Source organism: Drosophila bipectinata, chromosome XR (genome assembly GCF_030179905.1).
Source record: "Drosophila bipectinata strain 14024-0381.07 chromosome XR, DbipHiC1v2, whole genome shotgun sequence".
NCBI classification, from domain to species: Eukaryota; Metazoa; Arthropoda; class Insecta; order Diptera; family Drosophilidae; genus Drosophila; species Drosophila bipectinata.
Genome location: NC_091735.1, coordinates 4555271 through 4566167, shown reverse-complemented (window position 1 = coordinate 4566167; position 10897 = coordinate 4555271). Strand labels below are relative to the sequence as shown.

Below are 10897 nucleotides of genomic sequence, written 5' to 3'. Positions count from 1 at the left end.
TGGCCTGGACAAGAGAAGACTGTAGGGGTCAGCAAATTTCCGGTGCCGAAAAACGTCAGAGCAGTCCAAGCTTTTCTGAGGCTGACGGGATTTTTCAGAAAATGTATTCTGAATTATTCGCAAATTGCACGCCGGTTAACTGACCTGCTGCGCAAAGATGTTCGTTTCCAAATGGCTGAGCCTCAGATGAACGCGTTCCAGAGTTTGAAGGATGCGTTGACAAAGGAACCTGTTTTGAAATTCTACACCAGAGGAGATAAAACTGAGTTACACACAGACGCATCAAAAGACGGATTTGCAGCGGTATCAATGCAGTGGTTCGATGACAAACTCCACCCTATCCAGTATTGGAGCAAGAAGACAACAGGAGTTGAGTCCCGCCAGCACAGTTATATCCTGGAAGCCAAAGCCGTGTATCTAGCGGTACACAAATTCAGACATTATCTGCTGGGATCGCCGTTTAAGCTGATAACGGATTGTGCCGGTTTCAAACAAACTCTACAAGGCGGATATACCAAGAGCAGTCACGCAGTGGATTGTTTATCTACAAGATTTCGTTTTTACAGTGGAACATCGTCCTGGAGAATGATTAAAGCATGTTGACTGCCTAAGTCGCTATCCTGATCGGGTTATGCTTGTCTCCTTAGAGATCACAGCACGCATCAAAAACGCTCAAAAAATAGATGAGATGCTGAAAGCAATTTTGGAAATTATCAAATGCCGCCCATATGAGGGGTACAAGATAAAAGCTTTTTCCATCATGAAAGCGATGGAAAAAGAACTTATTGTTGACGCCCATAATGCAGGCCACTTTGCAATACAAAAAACTCTACATACTATTCAAAAATCCTATTGGAGCAAAGTTCAGCATGTGGTGAGCAATTGTGTAAGATGCATTATTTTCAACAAGAAACTTGGCAAGAAAGAAGGTTTTTTAAACTGCATCGATAAAGGTGATCAACCCCTTCACAGGCTGCATGTTGATCATTTGGGTTCCATGGATGCCACTGGAAAACAACCCACGGGCAACCCAGTGCGGATGGTTTCGGACAGAGGCTCTGCTTTCACAGCCAACTTTTTTACAGATTACATGAAGGAAAACGTGTTGAACACGTTTTAAGCACAACTGGAGTTCCCCGCGGAAATGGTCAGATCGCAAGATTTCGGCACATGATCCAGCCAAGTGGTTTAAGGCAGTACCTGAAGTGCAGAGAGCTGTTAATTCCCACGTACATGCTTCTACTAAGAAGTCACCGTTTGAGCTAATGTTTGAACAATAATCAGTGAAGATGAATAATAATTCAACCAATCCACTGTGGTCCGGCTTGTATGAAAAGAGCGGCCAAAAATACTTCTAGTCAAGGTAGGGACTTGAAACTTGGCACAAAATATTTTTATTTTTATTATTTATTTAACAAAATTAAATCTAGTATATAATACTAAATCTAATGAGTTTCTTAAAAGAGTACTAGCTGCTATGGCCTACGACTCGAGACTTAGTTAATTATTTACAATACTTAAATATTAAGGTTGCATTTGATTACAAATGTATAAAGGTTTGTTATGTTTTCTTGAGAAACTACATTTAAACTGTCGGATGGTTTATGCTGTTTGAAAATGTGAGCCCTGACGCTCTCTAGAAGACGGCATGAGTTAAGAAGATGGTCTATTTCAAGGCGTTCGCCACAAAGGCAAGAGGGACGTGGTGTTCCTGTAAGAATATGTTCGTGTGTTGCACCAGTGTGTCCGATGCGAAGGCGAATGAAAGTTGAGCATACCCGCTTTCCAAGGTAGGCAGGCAGAGAAATTTTTGTAAAAGTATTGTTGATGGCAAAATATCGGTGGTTATAAAGTTCCCATTCTCCAATTTGTTTGTCCTTAAGGTGATAACGGATTAGGTTACATATGACCTTGCTGTTGAAAGTCTCATGTCCTGAGCAGCCTGATCTGCTAGTTCATTGCCAACGATTCCTTGGTGGCTGGGGCCCATAAGAGAGTTATCTTGTTGGTGGTGGAAAGCTTTCTTATCTCCTCGATTGTGGGATCGGTGTGCCCCCAGTTCCTTAAAGAAGATAAGGTGGAGAGGCTATCGGTACATATAACAAATTGTCCAAGGTGTTTCTTGGCGAAGAGGCAGGCTTGTAGTATGGCGAAGGTTCGGCTGTAAAGATGGAGTTGTACTGAGGTAGCATTCCTCCTGAGATTATTTTGCCTTCGCTGTCGACAACAGCAAAGGTAGTTGATTCGTCTGTTTTAGATCCATCGGTGTAGAGCCATGATTTTGAGCCAAGTTTTTCTTGTAACGATCGGAAGCGGGTCTGGAATTCTGATCTCGTGGTATTCTTTTTTGAGGCGTTATACATATCCAGGTTCACATTAGGTTTTGTATTGTTCCAGTAGGCTGGGGGCTTTGGGAGGTGGTAGGCCAAGCTGCGTTGTGTAGTTGGCACATCGCCTAAGGGTGGATATGATTTTGTATATTCGTTTTTGCTTAAACAAAGCAGAAAAATCCTTCCTTAAAAGAGCATTTTTTGTTAATTGCAATTTGGGAATGAGCTGCATGGTCGTTTCTTCTCTACGGGCCTGAATGCTCGGAAGACCAGATTCAGTCAAGATGCATGCGGTAGGAGAGGTAGGATACGCGTTAAGAGCACGTCGAATTGCACCGTGGTATGGAGCCTGCAGCTTGCTTAGGTGCGATTTTGCACACCATCCGTAAACTGGTAGGCCGTAATCTATTTTAGAGAGCATCAGGGCACGAGTAATCCCTAACAGTGTATTGATGTGAATGTTAGTATATTTGGATGACAAAAATTTTATAATATTCAATCTAGTCTCGAGCTGTTTTCTTAATTTAATACAGTGTTGATCAAAAAGGAGTTTGGTATCGATGGTTAAGCCCAAAATGGTTAAACTTTTTACATTTTCAATTATTTTGTTTTTAAAGTTAATTTCAGAGAGAGAGCATCTGTGCTTACGGCAAATATGAAGTATTTTACATTTTTCCTAGGGAGGCACCCGAAATGGCTCCCCAGGAATCTATGTCTTTTAGTACATCTACAAATTTATCTTTAACAGTATTTACATTTTTAAGTTTGGTAAACAGAATTGCGTCATCTGCATATATTGAGACTTGAATATCCTTATATCTACGTATTATACAATTAAGTTCTTCGAAAGCAATAATAAAAAGAACAACTGAAAGAGGGGAGCCTTGCGGGATGCCGTTATAGAGGCTGTGGATGTTAGAGGTGTTGTTGTTAACGCGAACTCTGAAGGGTCTATTGGTCATGAAGGCCTTTATAAGGTTATAAAGCTTTGGACCAACACCCCAGCGCTCAAGCTGACTGAGTACGGCATGAATCCCTACACGATCGAAGGCTCTTTCAAAATGCGTCGCCAATATAGAGACGTGATTTTTTGTGGAAAGGGCGTTCGACGCGAAGTGTTGAATACGCAATAAGGCGTCCATAGTACTATGTTTTTGTTTGAAAGCTACTTGGTTATGTGAGATTAGGTTATTGCGGGTGATGAACCACATAAGTCTGCGGGCTATAATTTTATCTATTGTTTTACCTAAACAGGATAGGAGGGAGATGGGGCGGTAGCTGTTAATTTCGGCAGGAGGTTTATCGGGTTTGGGTATTGGGATGACAGTGGCTGATCTCCAACTGTGTGGGTATGTTCCGGAGTTTAGGATTTGATTATATATTTCTAAAAGTCTAATTTTGAGGGAATGTGGCATTTCTCTAAGCATAGGATAGGAAATCCTGTCTGCACCAGGGGTTTTACCCTTTGACCCTGCTAAGGCATTATCAATTTCACCTAGAGTAAAGCGTTTATCTAATGTTTTGGCAGGGGGTGTCAGTGTTGTCGGAAGATAGGTCAGGGATAAATAGGCATCTTTTTGGTGTATGTATTCGTCTGAAAAGTTACTATCTGCCGAGTAGTTAGACCAGAGATGCCCGAACTCTTCGGCGATATCCTGAGAATCTGTTACGACACCTGAATGACACTTCAAGAATCGAAATGGTTGTGGTGGCACACCGGCCAGCCTCTTTACGTCGGACCAAACTTTTTTTGAAGAAGAAAGAGGGGATATCCTGGAGGTGAAATTTTCTAGACATTTCCGCTTAGCCACAAGTACAGATTTTTTAAAAACTGCATTGGCTCTTTTATAATTTTTTAGATTGGTGTCTGACATACTGGCCTTGTAAACCGCGAACAAATGTTGCTTTTCATTTCGAAGCTTCTGAAGTGTATAATTCCACTACGGAACTGCTGCCTTACGCACGACACGTTTGGTTTGAGGGATACTGCAGTTAGCTGCAGACCTAATGCCTTTGGTTAATTTGGCAACTTGGTGGCTTAAGCAACCAAGGTCTTCCAACTAGTTGCTGTCTGTTCGCACTTTGATCTATATACATCCCAATTAGCTAAATCTATTTTATATTTAGGTAGGGGAGGAGTGTGGTCAGGACTGAAATTGATGGAAAAAATAATTGATATGGGGAAATGATCACTTCCGAAAAGGTTGGCCAAGGTCGACCAACTGCACCTATGTGCTATTTGCGGGGTGATCAAGGAAAGGTCTACATGAGTTAGGGTGTTATGGGTGGTAAATGTGTGGGAGATCCATCGTTTAGGACAATTAGATCTTGTTCCGCTATTAGTTTTTCGATTTTTTTGCCTCTGGTGTTTGATTGAGGAGAGCCCCAAAGAGGAGACCACGAGTTAAAGTCCCCTAAAACGATGTATGGTTGTCTAACTGTGTCAAGAATAGCAGATACGTCGAATGTAGAAAAGCTTTGATTAGGAGGAATGTAAACATTGACGATCTGTATGTCAATGCTTACATTGAGCTCCAAAACAGAGCAGAGGATGTTGGAGTTGATGTTGCGGTGTTTGTGGGGGAGGTTTTGTTTAATAAGAATACCGATACCTTGCTTAGCACTGATATTCTGCGGTAAATTGTGGAAATAACCCACGTAGCCTTTGGGACAGACCAAATTTATAAAGTTAAATGGCAGGTTTGTTTCTTGTAAACATAAAATGTGGGGCGATTGTTCTTTTATTAGAATAGAAAGTTCGTGGTAGTTGTTAAATATTCCGTTTATATTCCATTGCAAGATTTTAATTGGCATAGACTAAATTTAAAAAATAAAATAATACTAAAATTAGTATTATAGTGGTGATGATTAATGTAAAGGGAAAAAAACTGAACTATGAATCCGGTGAATCCATAGAATCAGAATCAGGAATCGGATAAGATACTTGGGACGTAGATATAGTTGGGGATTTAGGTACAATTATATTGTTTGCTTCTTCAGTAAGAGCTTTAATAACATTGGAGTGCGAGCGGATAAAAGAGCTCGGGTTTTGAGTATTGGGTATAGTAGAGAGAGAAGGCTTGTATGAGTTTGAATTAGAAGAGGTTGGCATGTTAGTAACAAAGATCGTGTTGATCTCACTATCAGGCTTCGGAGTTGTGGTACTTTTTTCGGTTTTCGTGGTTATCATGTTCGGGGTTCGGGCAGTTGTAGTAGACGAGCTTTCTGAGCTGGCGACAGAAGCGAAGGTAGTCGATGCGTTGTTCTTATTGGTTTGTTGTTGTAGAATAATACGAGCTTCACGGAAGCTGCATTTCTTGCTTGTTTTTATGCAGAGAAGTTCTCTCTGGTATTGATATTTTGGGCATGTTGGAGAGGAGGCGGGATGATCGCCACTACAGTTCGCGCAGAAAATGCGAGTGCAGGGCACTGGAAGATGAGGAGGGAGATTGCAAGAAACGCAAGTTGCGGTGTTTTTGCAGTGTTTCATTGTGTGTCCCAGTAGTTGACAAGACTTGCACCTCATTGGATTAGGAAAGTATTCCCTAACCTTTACGGTATGCCAAGAGACGTCAAGCTTGCTCGGTAACTTGTAAGAGTCAAATGTGACAAGTATTTTGCCGAAGGGTTTGGGTTTGCCGTCAATCATTTTCGTAAATTTGTAAACGCTGTGAACATTTTGCGACTTCAGCTCTTCAACAATTTCTGTTTCGGGAACATTGATCAAGCAAGGGGCATAAATTGTGCCTTTAACATAATTAAGAGATTGGTGAAGTTTCATTTCAACATCAGTTATACCAGGCAAAGCAGAAACTTTGGTAAACTTATCGGCGACTTCACGGGAGTTAACCAGGAGAAGCCGATTACCATCACATAAGGTGGATATAGAGGAGATTTCTTTGCTTATAAGCTTAAGAGAGCGGTGGACTGCGAAACAAGAGAATTCGGATAGCGGTTTAGTGGATTTGGATGCAACGACTATAAATCGTGGGTTTTTTTGCTGGGTTAAGGGAAGTTCAGGGAAATCGACGGGAAGTTTTTGATATGGTCTTTTTTTTTTGCTTTGGGGCTAGCGCTAAAGCTGGCAAAGCGGTTATCACCAAGATTTGGTGGCCCGGGGGCCATGGTAATTATTTTTGGTGTGCACTTGAAAAAAAGTTGCTAGAACGACGTACGCGAAGGGAAGATCGTAGGCCGAAAAATAGGCGAGAAAGTGAAAGAAGCAAATTGCAAGAAACCACTGATAGTTCGGAAGACAACGACGTCCGCACTCGAAGAGAGATAGTCGGTGACTGATTTTTATTTTTATTCTAAGATAATAAGTTAAAATCAGCCAGATCGGGCGACTATATCATATAGCTGCCATTAAACTGATTGATCGAAAATGCTATAACTTTGGTATTTTTACAGTTAGAGGACGCTGAAATCCAAGCACTTCTTCTGCCGAAGCTCGCAGGGAGTGAGATATGAGCGCCCACATATCGCTTATGTCTTCAAGTATTGAAGGTGCTCGACCTAATAGCCCCGAGACGTGAGTGGCGAATGCATTCTTCGCCCTAATAGCCCCGAGACGTGAGTGGCGAATGCATTCTTCGCCTGTTGTGATTGCAGCTTTCCGATGTCCAGCCTTCTTAACACACTTCGACGTGCAATCTTCGCGACACATAGCCGTGTGCGAATCTTAGCTGCAACAAGATAATGGTCAGAGTCGATGTTGGGACCCCGACAAGATCGCACGTCGAGTATATTAGATGCGTGCCTTGCATCGATCACAACATGATCGATCTGATTTCTGGTCAGTCGATCGGCAGAGAGCCAAGATGCGCTATGGATGTCCAAATGACGGAATCCAGTACTACGAACTACCTTATTATGCACACGTGGTCTCATGTAGACTAAATCGCCCGACGGTGGCACCAAAGATGCTTCTCGTCCTACCTTGGCATTAAAATCCCCGAGAAGAATTTTAATGTCATGGGAAGGACAGCGTTCATAAGCTCGGTCGAGCTCCGCATAGAAAGTGTCCTTGGTGGCATCATCCTTTTCCTCCGTTGGGTCATGTGTGCATATCAGGCTGATGTTAAAGAATTTGGCAGTAATTCGGATCGTTGCAATTCTCTCGTTTGTTGGCCGAAAGTGAGAGACTCGGCGCCGCAGCCTGGCACCTACAACGAAACCACAACCAAATTCATGCCGTTTTTTAAGGTAGCTGTAGTAAATGTCACAGTTCTTCTTCTTTATGCAGCCTTGTCCTATCCATCGCATTTCCTGGATAGCAGAGATGTCAGCCCTACATTTGTTGAGGGTATTTGCTAGTTGTTGAGCAGCACCAGGTCTGTACAATGTTCGTACGGTCCAGGTTCATACTCTCAAATCATTGTGCTTTTTTACGCTTGCTATAAATAGTATTATTAATACAAATGATGAAATCGATGTTCCTCCGAAGTATAAAAAAGAAGTATCAATGCTGATCAAGAACTACAAGGCGGTAGATTCAGTAGCAGGCTGGATTCCAGTCAAGCTGCGAATTGTTCCAGATGGTGAGATTATCCCATTTCGTCAATCTCCGAGTCGATTTGCGATTGCCGAACAACAGGATGTCGAACAGCAGATCGTAGAATGGCTATCTGCTGGAATTATACGCAAAAAGGATGGCACAAGCCGTGTTTGCGTTGATTTTCGTAAGCTGAACTCGACGGTATTGAGAGATTCCTTTCCCGTCCCTGTTATAGAGGAAGTACTTGAAAAGCTGCAAAAAGCGCGATACTTTACCGTGATGGACTTGGAGAATGGTTTCTTCCACATTGCCATTGAGGAAGAGAGCAAGAAATTTACAGCGTTCAACCAAATCCAGATTGTACGAATTCAATAGAACACCGTTTGGATTTCGGAATTCGCCAGCTGTATTCATTCGCTACGTTAATTACGTATTTCAGGAGCTGATGAACAAGATTTATATTTGGATGATATAATAATTCACGCCGAGACTGCAGAGCAATGTTTGCAAAAGATGGCACTCGTCTTCAAAAGAGCTGGGGCGTTTGGCCTGAAGATCAAGTGGCGAAAATGTCACTTCTTGCAGAGAAGAATTTACTTCTTGGGCCACAACATTGAAGACGGAAACCTGTGGCCTGGACAAGAGAAGACTGTAGGGGTCAGCAAATTTCCGGTGCCGAAAAACGTCAGAGCAGTCCAAGCTTTTCTGAGGCTGACGGGATTTTTCAGAAAATGTATTCTGAATTATTCGCAAATTGCACGCCGGTTAACTGACCTGCTGCGCAAAGATGTTCGTTTCCAAATGGCTGAGCCTCAGATGAACGTGTTCCAGAGTTTGAAGGATGCGTTGACAAAGGAACCTGTTTTGAAATTCTACACCAGAGGAGATAAAACTGAGTTACACACAGACGCATCAAAAGACGGATTTGCAGCGGTATCAATGCAGTGGTTCGATGACAAACTCCACCCTATCCAGTATTGGAGCAAGAAGACAACAGGAGTTGAGTCCCGCCAGCACAGTTATATCCTGGAAGCCAAAGCCGTGTATCTAGCGGTACACAAATTCAGACATTATCTGCTGGGAACGCCGTTTAAGCTGATAACGGATTGTGCCGGTTTCAAACAAACTCTACAGAAGGCGGATATACCAAGAGCAGTCACGCAGTGGATTGTTTATCTACAAGATTTCGTTTTTACAGTAGAACATCGTCCTGGAGAATGATTAAAGCATGTTGACTGCCTAAGTCGCTATCCTGATCGGGTTATGCTTGTCTCCTTAGAGATCACAGCACGCATCAAAAACGCTCAAAAAATAGATGAGATGCTGAAAGCAATTTTGGAAATTATCAAATGCCGCCCATATGAGGGGTACAAGATAAAAGCTTTTTCCATCCCGAAAGCGATGGAAAAAGAACTAATTGTTGACGCCCATAATTCAGGCCATTTTGCAATACAAAAAACTCTACATAATATTCAAAAATCCTATTGGATTCCTCACTTGGAGCAAAGTTCAGCATGTGGTGAGCAATTGTGTAAGATGCATAATTTTCAACAAGAAACTTGGCAAGAAAGAAGGTTTTTTAAACTGCATCGATAAAGGTGATCAACCCCTTCACAGGCTGCATGTTGATCATTTGGGTTCCATGGATGCCACTGGAAAACAACCCACGGGCAACCCAGTGCGGATGGTTGCGGACAGAGGTTCTGCTTTCACAGCCAACTTTTTTGCAGATTACATGAAGGAAAACGGTATTGAACACGTTTTAAGCACAACTGGAGTTCCCCGCGGAAATGGTCAGATCGCAAGGGTGAATCGCACGATATTGTTGATTATTTATAAGATTTCGGCACATGATCCAGCCAAGTGGATTGCCTGAAGTGCAGAGAGCTGTTAATTCCCACGTACATGCTTCTACTAAGAAGTCACCATTTGTGCTAATGTTTGAACAATAATCAGTGAAGATGAATAATAATCCAATCAATCCATTGTGGTCCGGCTTGTATGAAAAGAGCGGCCAAAAATACTTCTAGTCAAGGTAGGGACTTGAAACTTGGCACAAAATATTTTTATTTTTATTCTAAGATAATATGTTAAAATCAGCCAGATCGGGCGACTATATCATATAGCTGCCATTAAACTGATTGATCGGAAATGCTCTAACTTTGGTGTTTTTACAGTAAGAGAGTTCCAATTTTGTGTGAATGCTATTCTTGGCAAAGTAATACGACATACCCAATTTTATAAGGATCGGCCGACTATATCCTATAGCTGCAATATAACTTTTCTAGATAAAAAGTTAAAACTTCGAGCAGATAATTTTGGTCAGTTGATCCAACCTACCAAATTTCATAAGGATCGGCCGACTATATCTTATAGCTGCCATATAACTGAACGTTCGGAAATGACCCAACTTGATGACAAGCAAGGCTTCACAAAAAATCGCATAGCACTAAGAGGGGCAAAAGGTGGCAGCTGAAATTGAACAAAGTAATGCGTACGGAAACTGTGTATGCATACATTAACTAATATTAACAATCAAGTTTTGTTTCACGCGTACGCACGCGTAACAACTTTTTGTCCAACTGAAAGCAACATATGAAGAAAAACACATCACTCGACAGGTCACTGGTAAAACAATTATTTTAAAACAATAATGCAACATATTATTTCATACAAATAACATAAATACACAGCGCATACCTTGCTTTTGGTAATTCATTACACTTTATGGCGATTAAACGCGATTTAATCTGGTTTTTACGATCTTCCAAAGAGCAAAATTTTAAGCTGCGTGCGCTGCGATTTCCACGTGTTCTTATTGTCTCTTTTCTCTCGCTATTCGTAGCGCGTAGGAACGATGGAATGAAAAAATTCTTTTGTCGTTCTATTCATTGTTCTATTACGAACCAGTTCATAAAATTAAAGCGGAAAATTTCAAACTTTTAATTTTTTATTTTTGCCCTATGAAACCGACCACTGTGCAATCGTATTCTACAGCTTCTAGATGAGGAGATGTATTCAAACTTCGACGAGCAACGGCAGCAACTTAGAAAAGACGCAAAGATCGAAA

General features: G+C 41.6%; 1 protein-coding gene across 4 annotated transcripts in view; it reads right to left on the bottom strand.

Moving 5' to 3' along the window:
• The window catches only part of LOC108128214 (uncharacterized), a 215426-nt gene that overhangs the window by 180416 nt on the left and 24113 nt on the right, over positions 1-10897 (bottom strand). The window lies entirely within an intron of this gene.